Raw genomic sequence first — 22669 nt, 5'->3', positions numbered from 1 at the left:
AAGGGCAAAAATATTAATGAAAACATTTTTTTTTTTTTGTCTCTTCTGGAAGTGTGCTGTGCCAGTTGCAGTAGTAAACATACCTCCTTTGAATCACTGGAGATGGAAAAACAGTCATATACTTGAGCTTAGGTGGTTCATGTGGGTTTATAACTGGTTTGTATCTTTTTAGCATTCAGAAAAATCCGGCCCACAGATTTTTAAACTATGATCCTGGCTACAGAGGCACAACACATTCTTTTCTGTTTTTAATAAGTCTCTCTCTTTGTGCAACAAATCCTTTTAAAAAGTTGTACCAGCCGTGCTAACCAATGGGTAGCAGCTAGAGGCCGGGGGGAGAGGAATTGCTTTGGCTGGACAGAGACTAAGGGATTTGTACACCCAAATTTCTATTGTTTTTAATAGGAATTTGGCTTCAAAAATCTTAGCCCTCATATGTATTCAGTCTCTAACAACTGGAGGTCTCTAACCATGCATTCCTGTCTTGCTGGATCAAATCCTCCCTGGCTGGTGCACCAGCCAGGGGAAAGCAGGTATGTCATTGCGCGCATCCTCTGGTAACAATCCTCCCTTGTCAGGTGCACTTCACTGCTTTTTTGATCGAAAGCACTAACCATCTGCTGGCTGGAGCTTACAGCTGAAGGAAGGAGGAACCTGTATCCCACCAGGAGGGCAGAGGTTACTTAATAATCTTAAGAAGGTTTTACCATGTTATAATGTGGATTGGTTTTTCTCATTATTTCAGTGGCTTATCAGAAGATTAGGAGAGACTTTATGCAAATACAGGACACTTGTTCGTTTTACCTTTATTCCATATCTCTGGCATACTGCCATTCTGATTCTTCCATGCAAATAACTGAAGGAAACAGGAAATTAATAAAAAAAAAAAATCCTTGAATAACTACAGAAATTGATTATCTCATTTCAGTTCAGATGGGAAACCTGAATGAAAACCAGGAAGTTTAAGTATATAACAAGAGCATGCTAATTTAATTTCCGAAGACCTATATGATTATTGAGGACTCTGTAATTCAGGATTATTTACAAGAGGGCTATGTATTACTGTTACTTTATTGTATTCAGTTCATCAGTGGTTTATAAGAATGTAACATGGTAAGGTGGTTGCAGGTGAAAGGGAAATTTTTGCAATGATGTTTGCATTTTCACTACCTTTTCAAGTGACTAATTTATACAGAAGGGTTCTAGCTATACAGGGACACCATGCGCTACTGCATATGCTGATGAAAAAAATCACAAAGGAATAGATTCCTGAGCAGAGCTCTAGTGGTGGTGCCGTTAGGTTAACATATGTTCAGTGTAAGTTTGTTAACGTGGAGGATGTCGAAAAAATGAAAAACTCTGAAACCTTGATCAAGGCATCAAGACAACAGGACACATCATTTTGACACAAGAATTTTTATGGATCGTATGGGACTGGCTGTACTCCAGAGTTAGTTCCAGGCCGAAATGTAATTCCATTCTGTATCTTCCTTCGTGTTAGAAACCTGAGTAGTGAGTGGTTATTATACTGAACTGTATTACGTGCGCTATTTAAGCACACTGAGTACAGTACATGATTACAACTCTATTTTTAAGTACAGTTCTCTTTAATGTGTTTTTACTTAGAATGGCTCTGTAGGTTAATGTTGGACGCAATCCGTATACACAGTGCATATGGTTATAGAGGGAAGTTGTATTATCTGCCAGTGCTTAGCATAATGAAGAGGGCAAGCGTTCTCCAAACTGTATGAAAAGAATGTATGAACAGGCATGGTATTTTCGTTTCCTGCCCATTGCAGCTGCTGCTTTCATCCCAAGAAAATAAGTGCTCAGCGCAGAGGTGATGGCTGAAATTCTCCACCTGTTCCCATAGATATGCAGCTTTCTGGCAGCATAGCACAATTCTTTGTGCAGGCAATTGAACCACCAGAGCTAGTGGGCTAGATTAATGGGAGGAATTACATTTAAATGACTCTTTGGAGCTTAAGGATGTCTCTAGGTGTCACTGGCATTCCTCTGTCTTCCCACCAACCTTCTCTCTCGCTATCCCAGTTCTTTCTGGGCTAGTTTCTGCTAGTGAAATTCCCACAGGACCCATCAGTCTGTTTCTGAGTTTGTGCCACCTGCCTGAGTCCTGACCACATCAATCCCTGGGTCTGTAGCCCACATCTTAAAACTGAGAGAAAAGTATTCTCATCCCCTTTCTTTCCTGTCTCACTTGTGGTTACAGCAAAGTGTGTAGAGAATATGTACAATTTCATGGGAAAAAGGCCTGGTGTGTGGTGTTGAATCAACCATTCATTAAGGTTCTTTCTTACCTTTCAGACAGGAGATTTCGATTCAGATCTTTTGCCTGTTTTGGTGGATGAAAAAAATCTTTTACTCAGGAGAGTGCTGCAACACTAGCCAGGGCTGGGGTTTTTGTATGTGGCGCCCTCCTACTGATGTTCCTGCTGTATTTTCCCTATGCAGTATTCAGAGGGTAAGAAATAGGATGATTTCTGGAGAATCTGTTTTAGGATATTTACTACAGAGGAAGGAGAGAAAGGTCTCTATCCATTGAGACTAACAGGCAACTAGAAAGTGGAATAGTTTTTTTTAAAAAGAAAGAAAATAAAAAGGTGTGTGTGTATGGGTGGCGGGCAGGACAGCGGGAACCTGCTGTGGCAGTTGGTAGCTGACATTCTGCTGGAAGATGTAGGTTAAAATCTCTCAGCAGAGGAAGAACAGGAAACTGCGGCTGAGACTGATGAATGTCCTGACACTTGGGTTACAGAGTACAGTCTCCAAGCCAGTTTGTAAGAGTGTGTGTGCATGTCTGTGTGTGCATGTGTGTGTGTTTGTGATCTTATACTGCACTTGTCTTTGTGTTTCCTACTGGCTAGCTTAAGTGGATTCCTGCTTAGTTTGCTGCTGTCTGCCTATCCCATTTCAGTGTGCCTGAGGCCTCTGATTGATTTATGTGTTGCTGCCAGCTTGAGACAGCTAGTGTGGTTATCACCTCTAGCTGTTTACCCCACCCTAAAGTGCTAAATAACTCCAGTGGTTCAGCAGCTGGTTTACGAACAGCTCAAATATCAGTGCAGGGAGGGTGAGGGGGACACTCAGGCACAGTAACCTCATCAGCTGTCAGAGGCTGAGCCATCTCTTCTTGTCCATTCGAACTAGTCTCCCCTCGCGTGGCACAGGCCAGGTACAAGGCAGAGCCTCTGTGGCCAGGTGCCCTTCCGAATCTAGCTTAGATGCACAAGACTTATATTTATAGTGCTGAATGTAGGCCTTCTAGTACAGTCTTCTGAATTAAATGCCTAAAATCCATGCGTAATGAGGAACCATTTGACAGATGCTAAACTGGGAAGTGCTGTTAAGAGTGGGGAAGCCTGTTCTGAGTATACCTGGAAGCCGGCACCTCAGGAATGTCACTCGGAAATGAAGCCATCAGAGGCTGGGATTCAGTTAGCTAAATATGGCTCTGTTTATAACTCTAACTGGAGAAATGGACACTCTTCCATGGTACAGAGCATTTCTGGAAACAGATGTCTCAAACAGGCTGGAGGAAGTGTGGCCTGAAATGGCCTGCTCCTCTCTGTTGCCTGTCGGCAGCCAAGGGGGCTGCCTCAGCTGCAGATTATGTACCGGACCCCCAAAGTGAGATGTGCTGAATCTCTCCTGTGGCAACTGGAACTGTGCTAAGCAGAAGCCTATCTGGAGATTCAGCAGGTGAAAATTTGTGTTTAGGCCCTTCTATCCAGACACAGTTCCTTGGTGTGGTGTATCCAGGCCTTCATGCCTTGCATCTCTGAGAAAGGCATAATGTTCCTGAGTTCAGGGATTACTTGGTGTATCCAGGCCTTCATGCCTTGCACCTTTGAGAAAGGCATAATGTTCCCTGGTGCGGGGATTGCTTGCAGCAGCATGGGTTTGTTTTCCTGGGGTGTCTAGGGGGAGGTGGAGGAGGACAGGCTCCCTGCCCTGCGGCAGGAGAGGGGTGTACAGTCTGTCCTGGGTGTTTGCATCTGTGGAGCCTCTGCTGCCTGCTTTTGCACAGACTCGTACAATGAGGCATTAGGACATGGCCACTGAACGCTGATGTGGGCCCTGCCCCTCTGCTCCGCCTTTCCCCTTCACATTTTAAGTACTGCATGATGTGAAGTGCGCTCTGGTCTCCTAATTGGGCATCCTAGGGTGTCCCTTCCAGTTCTGTCTTTGCAGCTGCTTTCAGCTCTTATAGAAGAGGAGATGGTTCCTCTTAGGCACCCAAAAAACAGTTAGATTTCTCTAAGTGCTCGCTTACTCCCCAGTGGTTTTTTTGTGTGTGGTGTGTATCTAGGGTCACTTGGCTTAGCGTTCTGTGCTCAGCATTATGATTTAGAGAGAGACGAGAAACTTCTGGGTAGAGATGTCAACAATATCAATTGCTCTGCATTTCTGGGAAATGTCTAGCTGATATAAACTGTGAAAAAAAAAATCTGCTGTGAAAAGCTATTTTAAATTAGAGAGTTTATGTAGCTGAGGGGAAACTCAAGTTTCCTTTTTCTGTCCAGGTTAGAATTACTAAGGTAGATGCATGTAAATATTTTTTTTTTCCTTGAAATTTGTATCTAGTTATTTTCCACTTCTGTCTCTTTTTCTTGTTTGCAGATTATGTAACAGCTCTCAAGAGGAAGCTGTGAACAAACCCATCTGATATTTTGTGCCAGCTTTTTTAGTGGAGGCGTGCTGGATCAGACTGAGCTCCACCCTCTTTGTCGAGGTATGTTATATGAGTAACACCATAAAATATGGTTCAATCAGAATGATAGCCTACTTAACCTCCTGGCACTCTTTTCATTAATTTCTTCTTGGATCAATTATTATGTTTTGTCTGTCACAGAACTGGGCTGAAAACTCCTCTGGGCATGGAATGTGTCATTCATTTAAACAACATCAAGGCACACTGTTCATGTTTAATTATTACTTTAATGCAAGTGCTAAACTGTTTTCAGTCACATCTAACAAACATGTTTTCTGGGGCTGGTTGCTGCCTGACCTCAAGGAAGGGCAAGTTAGGCTAAGCCTTGAAATGCAGCATCAAGCTGTCATCTCAAATAGAAGTGAGCTCACTCATCCTCATGTGAACTATTATATAGATGAACTGATGGAAGCAGGATATATTAACTAACTGCCCACCAGAAAGGACATTGCAGTATGCTGATTTATGATGAGTAAATTCTAGAGTAATCCTATTGATGATACTTAAAAACATCTGTTCACAATGTTGCAGTAGCTAAGCTAGCAATATTGTGTAGTAGATGAAAGCCACCTGTTGATGAAGTCTTTTAAAAATATATGTAAATATTTCTGTCGGTACTGTTGCATCAGTTCTTTTTCAGGATATCCATTATGGCATGACACATGCATTTGGAAATGGTCAGAATATTTGTAGGCCCAGTTCCAGCAGAATTTGAGCATGTGATCAATGCTCTTGCTTTCATTTGCTCAAAAAGCTAGTTTGATGCAATGTTTAGAAGTGAATGCCATGCTAAGGTCACTTTAATGAGAGAGATAAAAAAAAAAATCTAAGTAGAATTTTTTTCAGGATAAGGTGCGTGTAGAAAGCTGTTCTAAGCTGTGTGCATTTGAGAGATCAGTCTGAAAGATTAAGGGCAGAAAACACCATGATACCTAACGCCTTGTTAGGGGTTTGGATTTACCGTGTTTTGATGTATTCCAAAGAAGTTACATTCTGAGCAATGAACTTTGGGACATCCACCATCACTTCATAATACTGATGCGTTCCAATTTTAAACTAAGTCGTCAGAGGGCACGTCCACTTCACTTGACCTACCATTCAGCCTGATCTCATCATTACTCTATATTAGCAGTTGACTAACATAATGACAAGACATATAAAGATGCAGACTTGACTTAAAACTTCCTACAGGCATGATCCTAAGTCTTGAGAGTCTCGTTTGTTTCTAAGTAACATCTGTTGGGAAAATTCATTATATCTGTCAGTAGATTTGTTTTGACATCTGAGACCAAACTTTCCTGGGTTTTCCTTTTTCTCTTCTTCCTTCCTGCCTGTCTTTCCTGTTTCTCTGCTGAGCCACCTTGCAGTCATTGCTGATGCTCATCGCTGTCCTTTCTTCCTGCCGGTGACAGTGGAAGCAGGCAGCAGGGCTTGGCTTGACAAGTACCAAATGAAGCTTATATGTGCCAGAAAACGTCTACCTGTGTTGGTGACAGCCTACCAGATATTGTACCATGATATTTTGAAAGAAGACTTGGAAGTGTGAATGACTGCAAAACCAGTTGTCTTTTGCTGCCCGTAATGTAGAACCGTTAAGAGTTTTAAAATTTCAGCTTAACTTTTGAGTTTGAAGAAAGCTTTCTTTGTAAGTTTCCTGGCCCAGAGTGCTCTTGCTTCATGCTCTTGCCACGGTACTCTGTTGGTTTGTCCCGGTTCGAAGGAATAAATCCTGTTTTAAATTTCCTTGGTTTCTTATAACAAAGGGCTCTGGAGGAAAGAAAATCTTTTAATCCTCCCAGCAATAACCTGACATGACCTTCTAAACACACTATTAACTCAAAAATATTAGCAATATTTTGTAGCTGTCTTAAGAAGAGCTTACAATAGAGATGGACCAAATATTTAGAAGAATTATTATACTTGGATCTGGGGAAATTAGTATCCACAGCACAATTACATGTTTAAAAAGGGCTAAATGTTAAAAACTGTTTAAAAAGCTGTGCAGTGGGGTATTGTTCAGTAGCACTGGCAGAGCACAGCCAGTTTTCTTCATGCTCTTTCTAGGCTTGTGATTTCCTGACTGCTTTAGCACAAATCACTTGCCTTCTCTGTGTTCTTTAGTTACTCCAATCTGTTTTGCCTTTCCTCCGTAAGTGCTAAGCTTTTAGAAGATGTTCAGAGCTTTTTTTTTTTTTTTTAATGTACTCAATATGAGATATTTCTTAGAAAATTTGCAGGAGGAGAGAGTTTTCTGCAAATCTGGTTTCTCTGCTATGTCAGTAGGCTGCCAACAATTGCACACAGCTTAAATGTCAAATAGGTGCTTTGTAAAAATTGCATACTGTTGTACTAATATAAGTATATTAACCTAACTCATTTGGAAAGAAACTTATGGCACTAAAGCATCGCAAAGGTAACAACTTAAAATTAGGTATCCAGCTCTCTACTCTGACTGGGGGCAGATAGAGAGACCAGGGGGGCTGGACTACATGACCTTTAAAGGTCCCTTCCAACCCAACATGTTCTATGATGATTCTATGCATAGTAGAGAAATTCAGAGAAAGTCAGTAGGAAAAGCTATAAAGAAAAGAAATTCAAGCTAAGCTTTCTGTCTATCACTTGGGTTAAGATAAGTAAATTCAGAGATAAAATAGGGGTTTGGAGCTAGAAGTTGGTTTGTTACTTTAAGCACCTCTGGTGTGCATTTTGGTATGAAGCAGGCAGCAACTGTCCATTCCCTCAAAAAATTACATGATAAATCCTGCAGCCTTTAGTCGATCATTCTCCAATATGAATTTCCATTAGGTATCTGATGTAAACCTAGTGAAGTCAGTCGGAGTCTTTCAATTGCATCAAGCACAAACTGCAAAATAAGAGCTAGACTGATGGAGAGATGTGGGGGATATGATGCCCCAAAGTGGAATGTACACAGGTGCCTCATGCTGCTATGTGCCAGCAGGTTGCCTCAGAGCTGGTAATAACCATGTTCTCTCTCTGGAGAGAAGAGTACTTCAAGGGTGGAGTTCCCACTTCTGACAATTTAGGTTTGAACCCTGATGAGCAATCCCAATCAGAGCATATGCTTGGTGCCGAGTCCTCTTCCCCCTTGTGAGAACGTTTTTGGGTCAAGAAGTGTGGTATGGAGAGGTATCATGGGAAGAGAAGGGTGGCAGGAGCAGTCAAATATGAATTCCCTGTGTCTTTGGTGGTCCTTTCTTGAGCCCAGGCCCTCTCTCATGGCAGAAGAGAACCACTGGCAGTGTGGCAGGAGCTCCATTGGCTATACCTCTGGCTCTGACATAGTGTGGCCCTGTCATGGCTGGCAAGGTAGCCATAGTGTCCGCATTCACAGCTGGGATCAGCGGTAGTCTGATTGCCAGATAAGATCAGAGTGGCTCCTCCTCCCTTAGCCTTGGCACAGGTTTGTTCTCTCTTGGGCAAATTCTGAGTGCAGCTTGATGTCTAAATCTCACATTTTCGGATGCTTGTACAGCTGTGTCATCTACGCACCATTAAAATGGCTGAGGCCTTCTTCAGTGCCTGCCTGGCGATGAGTGTACTCTCCCCTCTCCTGAATGGGTTTGAGAGATCCTCTCCATCCTTTGTTTTAAGTCACAGCAGGTGCGGTTGTGTAACTCTACTCCTTGGGGAATGCCTTACTTAACACGCTAAGAGGTCATCTAGAGGAAAGTGTGTCAGGGACACATCTCTGCCCTGCTGACACTATAAACTTTACTGGAAAGACCTCTGGGATCTTATCTTCCTAATTATTCCCCCTTAGCCCCAGTAACTACTCAGTGTGTGGGCCTCACAGGTTGCTACTGCAGGGAGGAGATAGATTGTGATAACTCTCAGATATGTCCTTGATACAGTCCTATTTCACTAAAATAATATTCCTCTAGTCTTAATTTCTCTGAACACCCTCAAATGTTTCTTCGTTCAGTTCCAGCAGCCAGCACTTTGGCCAAAAAGCTTTCTGCTTTTCTTTGAGGGCCATACTGCTGTTTTCACTAGCCTCTGTGGACCAATCTCTGGACTGTCGTCTTGTGCTCCTGAATGTTTTTTGCTTCTGACAAGTAGTAGTTGTTGTAACAAGCAAAGTCCAACTCCCACTTTTGCATTTGACTCTGGGGAAGATCCCTCAGGCTGCATGGCCCAGCTCCGCCTCCAGCCTTGTCACGCTGATTCGTGATTTAGCCTGTAGCTTCTATTGTTATATTTATTGCTAAACAAAAGGAGTATTTTCTTAATCCCTAGTTTAGGCTGAGTAGAAGATAGTTATGTCCACCAGCTTCCATGAGCTTTGTGGATGCCCACTGTTCAAAAGGCTTGCTTGCCAAGCACCACCTCATCTCCAGCAAGGCAGTATGCAAGGAGCTTGATGGCCTGGCAAATTCAGTAATTTTCCCCAAGGCCATATGGATCTTATATTATCCATGGCTTCTAATGGGCTGCGTATTCCTCACTGATTTAGTGGTTGACTTGTGATGTTTTTGGATGAGTCAAATCTGTAATAGTGACACTACATCTATGTATGTGGTAAATGTGAAAGAAAACAGATGTCCATAAAAATCACTGAATCTGATGTGGAACGATGAACAATATTATGATTAATCATAGCTGTACAACTAATATGTAGTATCTCTACAGGATGGGGTGGAAACTGCTTGTTGCTTGTTTCACACACAACTTTTACCTTAATATTTGGATTTCTTTTTAAATTGAGCCCCAAATACTTTATAGTTAAGTATAGGACAATTTATTTGGGGAATAATGGTACAATCACTACTGTGTTTTAAAATTTCTAGTATGGTTTTGGAACCTTAAATTTATTTCAACATTAACTTTTTCTGGCAATATCTGCACTGTGCTCATATGTGAAAGGAAACAAACAGTAGCCACTGGGTAAGTGTCATCTAGAAATGTGGAAAGAGAGCATAGCAGTTGTTGCCCAATCAATTTCTTCCAATACAATGTAAATTTATTTGTTGCTGTTCTTATAAACTGTCTCAGACTAAAGCTGAAACATTTGCCGCACACTAGATTAAGGACAGAATCCTAATTCAAATTTAATCAGACACTCTGAAGCACAGAGTTTCAAAATTCCTGAGATCAGAAGGCAAAGAATTTCGCAAATAAGTATCAGCCAAGTCCTGTTCCTGTAAGACTGGAGGTTGAATAATGAAAAAGCAGTGGCAGAAAGTAATAGCTGAACAAGAAAAATGAAGGGTCTGACCCTATGAACTAGCTTTAAGGTCATGAACAGGATCTTACAAAATCAACACAAATTCATTACTGGAAGAAGCCAGAATAGTCTTCAACACAGGGCATGTGTGATGAGTCAAATCTGGTCAAGTGGTGTATACGTGCAAAATTCTGAATAAACTGCAGTCTGCTAATCAAATTAACAGGCAGTGAAGGGAGAATTTCCATAATGAAGCCTGTAATTTCCTGGAGAGACTTCTCTAGATTGCTAACCATGGTTTGGAAAAATCACGAAACAAAAGAATCACTTTTTTCGCAGGGCTCTGTGTACCCTGTTACAGGATTTTGGGACATGGACAGTCTGCAGTGCAGACAGATTCTTTTGTTGACTTACCTGCTTTGGTGTCAGGATTGAGGAACTCTCATGCTCTGTAGAATTAAGATCTTCTCCTCTGGCTTAAGTAAACAATCTAGGATGTTCTAAATGCAGTAACAAAGATCTTTTTCAGAAGTACATAATATGTAAGTTGGTAAATGGACACTGAGCGTAGGTGTTAAATATCTTTCATTTTTTTGTGCTAGTTTTTGAAAGATGGTATTTCTCAGAATAATATGAGAAGGCTTGGAACACTGATTTATTCCCACTGGAAGATCATTCTGTAAATGACACCAAATTGCAGTAATTTAGATATCTTGAGGTTCTTTCTATATTTGGATTTGTACATTCAGCAAGCTTTTAGTACAAATATATGAGTCTTTGGTAATTACTTTAATTCATGAATAGAACTTTAACTGAACTGAATACATGAATGTACCTTACAGCATTCAGGCTTTGTGAGACATTTCTGCTAAATCGGTTTATGAATTTCCTTTTGATGAACTTAATTGTTGACAGATTTTTCAAAAGCCAACAACAGCTTGCTTTGCTAGCTAGTGTTCACATGAACTGGATAGTCTTGTGAAGTCCTTTATTCAATTTGCATAATATTTTGCTTCTACTGTAAGATGAAATGAAATCCTTTGTAGTGAACTTAACAATGTTAGATGTTGTAAAGACATCAGTCCAAATAAAATTAAAAAAAAACAAAACAAAACAAAAAAACCAAACAGAAAAAATCACCCTCCCAGCTTGTCCTTCAAGATCTTGGAATATGCAAAGCTAGAAAAAATAGGTAATTTTTCTTTTTTTTTCCAAAGGACTGTTTAGAAGAAGGTACTGCGTAATGAGATGTGATTTCTTACTCAATGAAGATATTTTGCTGGTTTCTTTAACAGAGCTGTAACTAGGCTTTTCGTTTGAGATCCCTTAAGTCAGAATGCATTGCAAATGCTGATATATTCATTAAATCAACAAAACAAACTAGCCATTTTGTCCTTTCACATGAAACAGACAAATTCTTTATCTTATCTATCTAGAAATTTTTGTTGTTCTTGGTAGTATTTTAGAATGCCTATCTTTGAATATTTCCTGGGAGCATAAGTTGTAAGAGAACAAAATTTAAGCTAAGCAGTGGGATCTCTAGCCATAATGATGGTTGTGGATATGTGAGTGAAGTGAAGCATGTAGAAGCCTCGAAAATAACTGACCCTGTTTTCCTCTGAACATTTCTGAAGAATTCTGGTCCGTTAATAATGCCTTAAAAGTAATAAAGACTGGGATCTGCCGATTATAGCCAAATGAGGCTAAAACTTACAGTCCTTGCTTTGTCTTACTGGAGTAAATTTCCCATTTGCTCATGATAGGATGGGGACTAAGGACTGAGTCGGGGTGGCACTATGGGAATTGGTTTGTCACCTCTGAGGGTGCGTTTGCAAACTGCTGGAACCACAAATGAGCTCAGTGTTTAGCAAGATGGTGGATGCCAGCAGGAAGCTTGGAAGTGCCAATTTTAATTAAAAACTGCGTTTTCAAATCAAGTTCCTAGTTAACAATGGGTGGGAAATTCTTCCCACCGTGTAAGCTTTCTGAATGCTGTATTGACTAGCAAGATGGGTGCAGCTTCTCCTTCCACAAAAGTGCTGCTACCATCATCTTCCCCTTCACCTCCCCCCACCAGAAGAAAAAGACTACATTGTTTGTGGAACGTCTCCTTGTTCATGTCCTGCATTTAGGCCAGAGCAGACAGATTTTATTTTGTCCTCCCCAGCCCCCTTCCTTCGTTGTTAACAACAGAGTGAACACATGAGATTAACATGGCTCTTGACATGGCTCAGTTGTTTGCCATTTGGAAAAAAAAAAGTATCAAAAGATTCAGTCATTTTCTGTTTATTCCAAAGATGCGGAGAACAGAGTAGTAGGGGAGAGGTGGGGGATGCCAACAACAAAAAACAAATTAGTTTAAGAACCAGCATGTTCCCCTTACTTTAAGGAACACAGTAAACATTTCAAAAGTGCATGCCAGCTCATTATCTAACTCAGTCTTCATTGACTTCATGAAAAACAGCAGCAGTTAAGCAATGTTTGCCAAAAGCAAATTTGGGTACATGCATTGCTAAAAAAATGTGACATCCGCGCTGTACAGGTTCCTTAATCTGCCACACAGGGGCAAATCAACATTTCATCATTATCGTTTCTCTCTGTTGTTTAGCCCTTTCATGATTGCTCTTCTGGTCTGTTTTGATTGTTGTTTATCCAAAACTGTGGTATGACGTATGATTTGAATTGTTTTCCAGAAACAAACCTCTCCAAGTGTTTAAAGATGCAGAGACAACTTCAGTAATATAATCGTGAATGTAATATCTGTTTGGAAGTATCTGTTTTACAAAGTTTATTGTTTAAAAACATCATATATGGATGTAGATTATTTATGAATTCCTTCTTTACATAAGTTTAAAGATTTAGTTTGTCATTAATTTAACGTATTTTTTAAATGAACATTCTTTTCTAGTTTATGAGTAATATAGGTAGCTTTCTTTTTCAGTCAATTTGGTGTGGCATTTGCAGTTTACAGTTACATTATTGAAATTACAATGACAAAGCATTTGAATATACTGTATAATCAAATGTCATAATCTGTTGTGATAACAAATGATAGAGCAGATTTCATGAGTTGTTCCTTATAGGTAAGTTACCCATTCTTTGGGAAACTCATACCTCTGTTTGTCCAAAACATATAAATCCACAAATATTTTGAATCCTATTGAACTTGATTTCCTTTGGGAGTAACTCTTTACTCAAGAGAAATGCAAGCATCTGCTGAACAATTGTTTTATTAAATAGCTTAAAGAACAGTTCCCTTTGGAAACCATGCAGGCTTTTTCCCATAGTTTTCATGTTGTCTGGTGTGCATGTTTGAGTCCGGTGGGCATTGATTTTTCTCATCTTAAGTCTCTCCCTTCAAAATCAACGGGTCATTTCAGTGAGCTTTATTTCACTTTGGAATCTGCATACTCTTCTGCCATATGTTTAAAATTCAGAGTTGCTGTGCTTCAGCACAGCATATATGAGCATGTATGAATATGCGGAATACTTATTCCATTCCACATACAGTATGTCATTACTTTTTTACGAGTAAAGGGTCTTGGAAAAAATGCTTGTTTACTTCTTTTTTAAATATACAATTTCTGAATTTTTCTCTTTTTTTTAAAAAAAACAAAACCCTTTGATTCAGAATTTCTTAATGAAATGGGGAATTCTGTTGGTAGAAAACAATGCCACTTTCTTATGTTTTTTGAAACATTTATCTCATTTTCCTTTGGGGAAAAATAAAACAGCTGGTAAAATTAGGATTTCAAAATGGAAAAAAATTTTGCTTAAATAAACATCCATTTAGCATTTTATCAAAAGCTGAAAAATGCTGGTGAAATTTAAATCTCATCTTCCCTAATTCTCCCCTTCTTCAAAGATTCCGTTTGTTATTGTTGAAATTGTAGATCTTCATGAGGACCAGGTGACAGAATGCAGATTTTCTTTTTCTCACTTTTTTCTTTTTTTTTTTTTTGAGGTAGTTATGTCCAAAACAGAGTGTATCAATATGTTCCAATATTTATTTCAGGCTTTTCTTTGTTGTTAAGCAAAGATTGCTTCACGCCCGTGGTGTGGTTACTTCAGTCAGCGCAGTACAATCTGGAAAGTACATTGACATGGAAAATCAAAGTGTTACACTTTGACAGCAGTTTTTAAGCAACAGTAGAAAGGATGTTGGCATTGTCAGTCGAAATAACTGGACCTTAACTATTGATCAGGGAAATGGCAAAGGAAGAGTGTAAGGGGAGCAACACATGCAATACACGCTTGTACCAAAGGTCCCAGCACCTTGTTCCTGGTAGCAGCCAGCAGAAGATGCTTATGGAGAAGTGTAAGAAGCAGGGCAAGTACAGAGTGATTCTTCCTGCTTGTATACTTTCCCAGCTTCTGACAGTCAGCAGTTTTGGGACTCCCTGTGCTGAAGTTGCATCTTAAGCATTGTTTTTATGAACCACTGAGTGCGGAAGCAACAATAGGAACAATGGATCACTGTTCAGCATCAGTGGCAACTGCACTTAGAAATAAGTAACAGTGCCACTTCAAAACACTTGACATGGACAACAGAAACAGAAGAGCCAGGAAATTATGGCAGTACTAAAGCCACACCCATGTCCAGAGGCAACATCTCACAGCTCCTCCAAGTTGTGAACTCCTTGGGAGCTGAGAATCCCTACCATGCAGAGAGGTAGGAGCCAAACTCACCATTATATAATGCAGCAACTTCTGCCCCCGTGGGATCTTAATGGGACATGGTGTCTTGTTCTTCAACGTAGGGGTTCCTGCGTGTGTGTTCCTGCTGAGATTTTTGTTTGGTGAGAGTTGGGCGACCTTGCCTCATACCAATACATGATGCCATCAGTCAGCTGATCTCTGGTGGTTAAGACAGACTTACACATTCTCTCAGAGTTACTGTCTCTTTCTCTAGTTCCCATTTAAGCATCTGCCCCATGTAGGATGTAAGCAATCCCATGTCGTTTCCTCCGGCAGCCCTCTTTGGGGCTTGTCCCCAATAAGTAGCTCCACAACAGTCTTCCTGCACAATTATTGACCTAATATGTGATCAGCTGTCTGTTTCTTTCCACAGCGAAGCATTTGGAAAATGACACATCCTGAAGAAAAACGGGAATTCAAAATCGGGCTCCACATTTCCTCGTGAACCAGTCTGCTCCTTCACCTCTCTAGAAAGGGACAGGTAGGTTGCTGCAAGAGCCCTGCTTGGCGAGCCCTGCTGTTCGCCAGTCTCTTGACTCTGCAGGAGGCAGTGACTGCTGCTGAGTTCCTGTGAATTTTTTGCATGCAGTGCTTCTCCCTGCAAAGTGGCAACATGCTGGGGCACAAAATAGAAGGTGCTGTCCTGGTGTGAGCACTGCACAGAATGGGAGGGCAGTTGTGACGGATAGGATCTGAGCTGTGATGGTGTTGCAGGTAGTTCCTGCTGTGATTTGGAGACAGCATGGGTACGTTTGAAGTTTACTTGGGGATGCAGAGTAATACGCCAACACAGGTTTCTGAACAGTTCCTCGCTGTGTAAATAGCTCCATTCATTTCAGCAGACAGCTCTGAGTGTAACCCAGCTGCCAGAGTATAGTCATCTGCCTATGCAGCTCTTCCTTGTTTTATGTAATGTTACTCTCACAAAAATGTCACTGAACCCCACAGAAATTTTGCTTGGGTGAGGACTCTGTTAAATCCTCAAAAAAATTCAGAAACTGAGACCAGATAAGAATGAAAATTCTACAGTAATCATAACTGAAACCAGTTTTTGCGCTGTCACCTGTCTTCCTTTTCCTGGTGTTGTGATGTTGTGAATGGCAGACCTTGTTTCCTTTTGCAGTCCCATTCTTTTTACTGCATCCGTTATCTTTGTCTTTTGGAAAGAGCAAATAAAAACAAAGCTTTGCTTTACATTTTTGCTTGAAGATAAACTGGAACATTTTAACAGACTAACTTTAAATGACTGTTTGCTTTTGTAGTGGTCAGGGCCAGTACTTGGGGCTGTAGCTACATGGCTAAACTCCTGTGCTCCTTTTTAACAATTCAGGGGTCAATGTTCCTGAAAGTGTGGGAAGGATAGTGTTGGTGAAAAGCAGTGGGTATGCTGCCCACTTTGACTGAGGGAACTGCAAGACTGAAAGCACAAAAATGATGTAGGTCAGTCTCGGGGAAGTGGCAGAGCACAGTCTGTGAATTACACTGATGTACGCAGATATGTGAAGAGGGTTTTTCTTTCTTTCTGTCCTTTTTTTTTTTTATATGGATAAACTTTCACAACCTGCTAAATTTAGACTGTTAAACTCATTTCTGTGAAGCCAGAGCTGAACCACACCCTTCAAATGTGAAGGGCTGTTGCATTAAACCATTGTGCTACTGAGAGGGCTCAGTCGAATGAGGACAAGTTTGCAGGCAGGTGCAATTTCCTTTTAGAAAATTGATAGATGGTGCTTCTGCATTCTGTAATGTGTTGGTTTTAGTCTCTACAAAATACAGCTTGCATTCTGTTATAACTAGTAACAAATCATGCATCTGGAACGAAGAGGAATGTAGCTGAGCAATATATTACGTTTAACTGCAATCTGGTTCAGATCCCCTGGTTCCTTTCAATTTAAACTGTGCAACAAATGTACTCCCAGTCTTCATTTTTATCACTTGTTGTAGCATTTAACAAAGGTCATTGTGACCCAGAGGAAGCTTAAGAGGAAAGTCTTGTGGTGGATCTTGGAAATGGAGTTTGACTGTGATGATGGTGGGCGTGAAGCCAAGCCCAGCTCTCCTGCGTGTCTTTCCTTTGCACTCTTTATTCTTCCTTACGCTGGGCTGGATTCAATCATGCAGCCACATCTATGGATGAGGCAGAAAACTGCAATAATTAGTACATCTCTCTTCGCTGATGGCTTTTTTTCAAAAGAATACTTTAAATTGTTTACTTTTTCTGTGGTTGGATTGTTGAATTAACAACAAAAATGTAGCCACTGTTGGAAAAAAACGGTCTTCCAGTGAATGCCCGAACATTTAATTCCATTCTCAGTAACCACCATCTTGTCAAATCTGGTGATAAACTTTTTCTTAATTGGGATTTACCTGCTCAGGTCACTAGATTCAACACCGTATTGCCCATTTTTTTCATTTATTATTTTATCAATATAGATTTTGTCTACTTAGAGGCTGGCTTATTAGACTGGTGCAAAACTCTTCGGGATGTGACATAAATGCTGGTATCAACCAGTATTCACTTATTGACTTTATAGTGTTTCTGTTTAATGTAGACAGCAATTTTTTAACAACTAAAGCATTTCAAAACCTGTAAAAACTAGTAAGATATGAATCAGTAGAACTCCATTAGGTGTTCTGATGCTAACTTATTTCATGGTTCAGAAGTGCCAAAGCTATCCTGATTTCCAAAATTTTCAGATAGAAGCCCTTACTTTTATTATTAAAATTTATTTCATAGACATTTGTGCAATGCTTTATACCATCTTTTGCAACAATGCAGAACCTATCCATAAGGTAGACATGTAGGTATCTAGACAGATTTATAGCTGCTAGTGTTCCCAGGTGCAAAACACTCAGAAGGTCCATTTCTAAGAAATTCTTGCAGCTTTGGTGTATCACACAGTTTAAAAAAGTTTTTACAAGTTTTTTTTTGAAGGGCAGTGTCTTGCATGTTTTTTTCAAATGCAGAGGTTTTCCTGGCTCCATAACACCCCTTGGTTCTGTGTTTATCAAGTTGTTCGTGCTCAGATGTTACTAATTTATGGATTACCATACTGTTGCATTGATTACGATTCCTCTTTCCTCTGGGCAAGAAATAACCTGCAGTGCCTGAGAAGTATGTGTTCAAGAATATGGCACACATTACTTATGTTATGTCCAGTGAAAAATGTTAATATTTTTGAAGCATAACCAATTTTCTGCCTTTTCTTCATCTGCAGTCAGAGCGCTTTCTCTATTCTTCTGTTACTGTTGCTGTAGTGAAGGAATGTTTGGGAGAGGAGTTGGCACTCTGATGTACTTTAATACATTCAGTTTCTTCCCCTGTGCCCATCTGGTGTAAATATTCTGTATTTCTTTGTTCTTTCATATTTGCAAATACATACATGGATTACTGATTTTTGTTCCGTGCGTTCTCCAGTGCTGTAAATGGTACCTGAGGCCTGACATCTATGCAGTCTCAAAAGACAGAATCTAAGAAGTAAAACCTGCAAGCTCAGGTGAGCTCAGCTGCTAATGTGCAGAAATAAGCTGATTTTACCATGTTTTTTTTATAAAGGTAGGAGTTACTTTTGCGAAGAGAAGTCCTTTAGTGATTCAAAGTACATAATTTTTGTTCTAAATTTAAATATTCCTATTTTGGTGTTTTGTATAATCACAAATATAAACATTTGCTTTTGTTTTACTTCTAACTGCATCATATACATCTTATTGCATAGGAAATTCAGTTGCTGCTATTACTGACATAATCTTGTAATGATGTTTCAAATTGAAATTGTAGAAATCCAGGTCTTCATGTGATGATATTCTTTCTACTCATGTACTTAGTTCTGATAATTATTGTATATTCAGTACAACGGAAAGCCAAAAGCCCTTTAAAAACGTATTAATCACATTAAAACTTGTTACCAGTGCTGTTCATAACAGCTACAGGACATATGTATCAAATCATACTAATATACTTTCCCAGTATTGCTTCCCTTTCCCACCTCTGTCCTACAATTGTGATTCGTATTTGGTTACAAAAGCAACTGTTGTCTCTAATCAAAATAAGAAAATGTAGTATTCATAGTTTCAGTATGCCATGAATAATGAACAGTACATTTCCTGTGGTTCTGTGATTAGTTTGTAAAAGAGTATATTACAAATGTAGCTCTGACGTTATCTCCAGTTAAAAAAACCTAAATTGTATCAGGCCCTTTATTTACCAGAATCACACTGAGTAAAAGTTTAACTATCATGTCAAGGCTATCTTCTCAACGCAACAGGCAAAGTTAAGTGAATTAGAGAACAAAGTACAAATCTGTTTGCAACCAGCATTTCCATAAGATAATTTACATTTCACTATGTACTTATGGAATGCCACTGTGACACTTGGTTGATGTATACAGGCTGAGTAGATAAGGGAGGGGGAATCATGGTGTAACATACTTCCCTTGTTGACTCACACACCCTTCTGCACATGTTGCTGAGTCTTCTATACAAACCCAACTGTTTCTTCCCATTTTAAGTCTAATTACCCCTGTTTCAAGTAATGCATACAATGGAAAATGTTAGAATTCCACTCATAGATGGGTGAACTCCCTAGTATGTTGGCCATTATGATCATGAGCAGGGAAAGTTACTATGCAGTAAAGAGACTTTAAAGAGACAAAACCTGGCCCTGTTAAAGTCAATGATGGTTTTGCTGTTGACTCCGGTGGCATCAGAATTTGTAAGAATTGTTTCAATATGTCTTAAGACAAATAGGTCTCTTCTCCAGTAGCACTGTGGGCCTCTGGAATTTGGGATGAGGGTGTTCACATAGGGGCCAAGAGCAGCTCATTGAAAACTCCCTTTCTGGACCACAGAAACAGACAGGTGTTTCTGGGAACACAAATAAGAAGATGCATCATGTTATCTGGTGTATCTTACAATTTCTGATTAAGAATTTATCCCTAAATACGCCAGTTCTTTTAACTAAGTGATATGTCACCACATTGGTTTAGAAGTAATACAGTCACATTTTATTATCTTGCATGATTCTGTGGAACAAAACCCTTTAAAATCTTGTAGGATGATCTAAATAGTTCTTTTTTAGTTGCTGCTATTATTTTAAATGCCAGAACAATCACAAAAGAATCTTAATTTTATTAAGGAAATATATTTTTAAAAAGATTAAAGCTTTGCTTCTGATTGTTAAAGCCATATTAAAACAAGGTGGAAATGTGTTTGTAGTTAATTCCCAGAGGACTCGGTGTCAGAAGAAATGTCACTCTGCATTTTCCTTTTTAGGAAGGTGGCCTCTACCAGCCGTAAGCTCAGAAATGGCAATTGTCATTCACGTAAATGACTAGCAGGTTTATCTTGCCAGTCTCTGGGGCCTTCTTGAAATTTGGAAAGAGGCAAAGAGCAGGCCCATAAGAAAAAAGTAGTCCTCATGGGAACAGTGAAAATATGTTGGTATTGTTTAATTCTTTCATAACATACTAAATTAATTTATTTGTTTTTGAGCCTTTTAAAGTATAATGCCATCAGGGAATGTGTTTTTCATATAGTTCTCTTACAAATATATTAAAGTTTTAGGGAGAGCAGTCTATGAGTAAACACCACTGGTCATCCACATTGGGTGACTGGGAGACAGAAGGCTTGATTTTTTGCTGCTTTACATTCTGTATAGTAATTGGCATCAGTGCAAAGTGATGTTATCTGTATATTTTACAATCTTTTTGCACAGATGTAGACAACTGTGGAACATGCAGGATTATGGAGTATCAGATTCACCATGCTCATAAATCCTTGCAAAGCACCCTGTCATAATATTTATCGTTTGGTAGATGCTTTTGACAGCTTTTCATGTTTGGCTAGTAATGTATAGTTCAACTGTGTTTCTTCCAAACCACTCAAACCACTGCATGATATACTGTGGACTAGGTCATTAATTCTGAGAGGTGAATGAAACTTACTTTTCAGTTAACACATTGTTCAGTTGGATTATCTGAGTAGGAGAACCCTATTATTTAAATAAATTGAAGTAAATGGAAGGGAAACATACTCTCTGTTCAATATACAAAGGGTAAAAAAAAATCTCTCATTTTTTGTTCCCCATTGCTCCATTGATCATTCACAAGGTAATAGCTTCAAAATGCCAACACTGCAAGAAAAACAAGCTTTACTTCTTTTTGGAGAGACACCAACGTCAGAATCAAGTATACTGTAATTGCTTCTCTTCTGTTTATATGGAGCACTTTTTGATCTCTGAAGCTGTAAATGTTAAAGAGGGAAACCCCCCTAGATTTTTCCCAGATGATATACCATCTTTGCCCATTACTGTAAGTAGCTTCTGCTCTCTACCATACATCCTGGCAGGTATTTTGAAGAGAGAAAAAGAACAGAAGCCATTGAAAGCTTCTGGAACTGTCAGTTTTCTCCAGATACTATCCGGCTGTCTACTTATCATCTGTAATACAGTTCTCTGAATCGTCATACATATCTAGACATAGAAAAAGCCAGGGTATCAATCATTTTTATGACTACTGCAAAGATCAGAGTTAACCTATGGGTCAGAAACACTTCATTTATTTGGAAACATGGAAAGAAGTTGATGTTTGGACACAGCTTGGCAGGTTTCCCTTAGAATCAGTGGAGCTCTGCCAATTTATGCCATGCTTCTTGTTTGCAAAATCCCCCTTACTGAGTCCACTGGCTATTCTTTTCAGCAGACTTCATCTTTTTGGTTTCCTTTTGATATTGTCATGAAATGAAAGTAACGATGGTGAGAATAATAGAAGTTATATTCTTTACAACAAAGGCAAAAGAGTCTTATAAACTAACAGACTGAAATTAGAAGGACCTATACCTTATGCACCGTTGAATTTAACTTCTGATTTTTTTCAGGACAAATAACATACCTATTTTCCTCTAGCAGAGCTGATAACAAACATGTTAGTCTGCATATAACAATTCCTGAGTAGTATTAGCCATAAGTCCACTATGGCCAAACTGGAGCTTTTTAACTTCTCACCCAGATCTTTCCCAGTATCGTCCTTGCTTGATCACCATCTTGCCTACTGTTCAGCCCTTTGACCTGGAAAATCATATTCAACAGAAACTTTATTCTAAGTCATCTTGGATGACTCTAGGATCTTGATGCTTTTTTTATAGAACTTCTCTAAGATAAGCCATTCTCATCAATCCACATTCATCCAGATCTGTCCTAGCAAATGCAAACTACTTTTCTTTGGTTTTGCAGCCTTTTCAGCCTCTGTCTCACTGTTCAGATGCTATATCCAAGCTGACCTTCCAGTTGGCTACTGATGCCAACCTTCATTTCTTGTTTTTGATTTCAAGCAATTACCTTTGTGCTTTCCTTTCTGCTGCTTCTAATGCTTGAAAAGAATTTCCTGTAACCAGCCACTAAACAAATCTGTAGTCTTGCTGTAGACCCTAAAAACTCTCTCTCTTTTTTTTTTTTTTTTGTTTTTTTGATGATAGCTAAAAGAAACCTTGGCAAAAACTAGGTTGCTAGTGGTAGTTTACTACAGGTGGGATTACCTGGTGTTGTGTTACTGCCTTTGGTGTTTGTTTCTCATTCTTTCTATGTCCATAATGTAATTTCATTGGAGCAGAGTGATGTGGGTTTTGCTTATGTTGCCACAATGCCCAGTGCAAATGCATCTTCATCACTGACTAGTGTTCCTAAGCATGAAGCAAGGTTAGATAAGCCACAGTATGTTAGGAAATGTCAGAGTGCTAGTCCTCACTGATTCTGAGCACATATCCAGCAGAAGCCATCAGCCTAGAGAAAACCCCAGTAATCATCTGCTGCCTCAGCTTCTGTTGGAGAGGTGATAGATAAGTATGTCACTGAACACTTGTATTATGTGGCTTATCTTCAGCGCTAAGGTTTTAGGTCATGCATTAAAAAAGTATAAAAGGACTGTGGAAGCACACTGATTAAGTCTCTGACGATTGAGTTGTGGGTTCTGTGAGACACATCTATCTGAAATTCTAGAACACCTGGGAAAGAGAGGTAGTGGGACTACTCACAGCTGCAGCAGGAGCTGCTGGAGAAATCC

The 22669-nt window shown here is 39.6% G+C and overlaps 1 long non-coding RNA gene across 1 annotated transcript in view; it reads left to right on the top strand.

Moving 5' to 3' along the window:
• LOC128909595 (uncharacterized) overlaps nt 1-18111 on the top strand; it is a 42335-nt gene extending 24224 nt beyond the window's left edge. The window contains exons 2-4 of the long non-coding RNA XR_008466424.1: nt 4642-4753; nt 14989-15096; nt 18034-18111. This is a non-coding gene — a long non-coding RNA (uncharacterized LOC128909595). The remainder of the gene's footprint in view (nt 1-4641; nt 4754-14988; nt 15097-18033) is intronic.
• Nucleotides 18112-22669: the final 4558 nt, after the last annotated feature.

This window comes from Rissa tridactyla, chromosome 4 (genome assembly GCF_028500815.1).
Source record: "Rissa tridactyla isolate bRisTri1 chromosome 4, bRisTri1.patW.cur.20221130, whole genome shotgun sequence".
NCBI classification, from domain to species: Eukaryota; Metazoa; Chordata; class Aves; order Charadriiformes; family Laridae; genus Rissa; species Rissa tridactyla.
The sequence above is the reverse complement of the archived record's forward strand: the minus strand, read 5'-3'. Positions and strand labels throughout refer to the sequence as shown.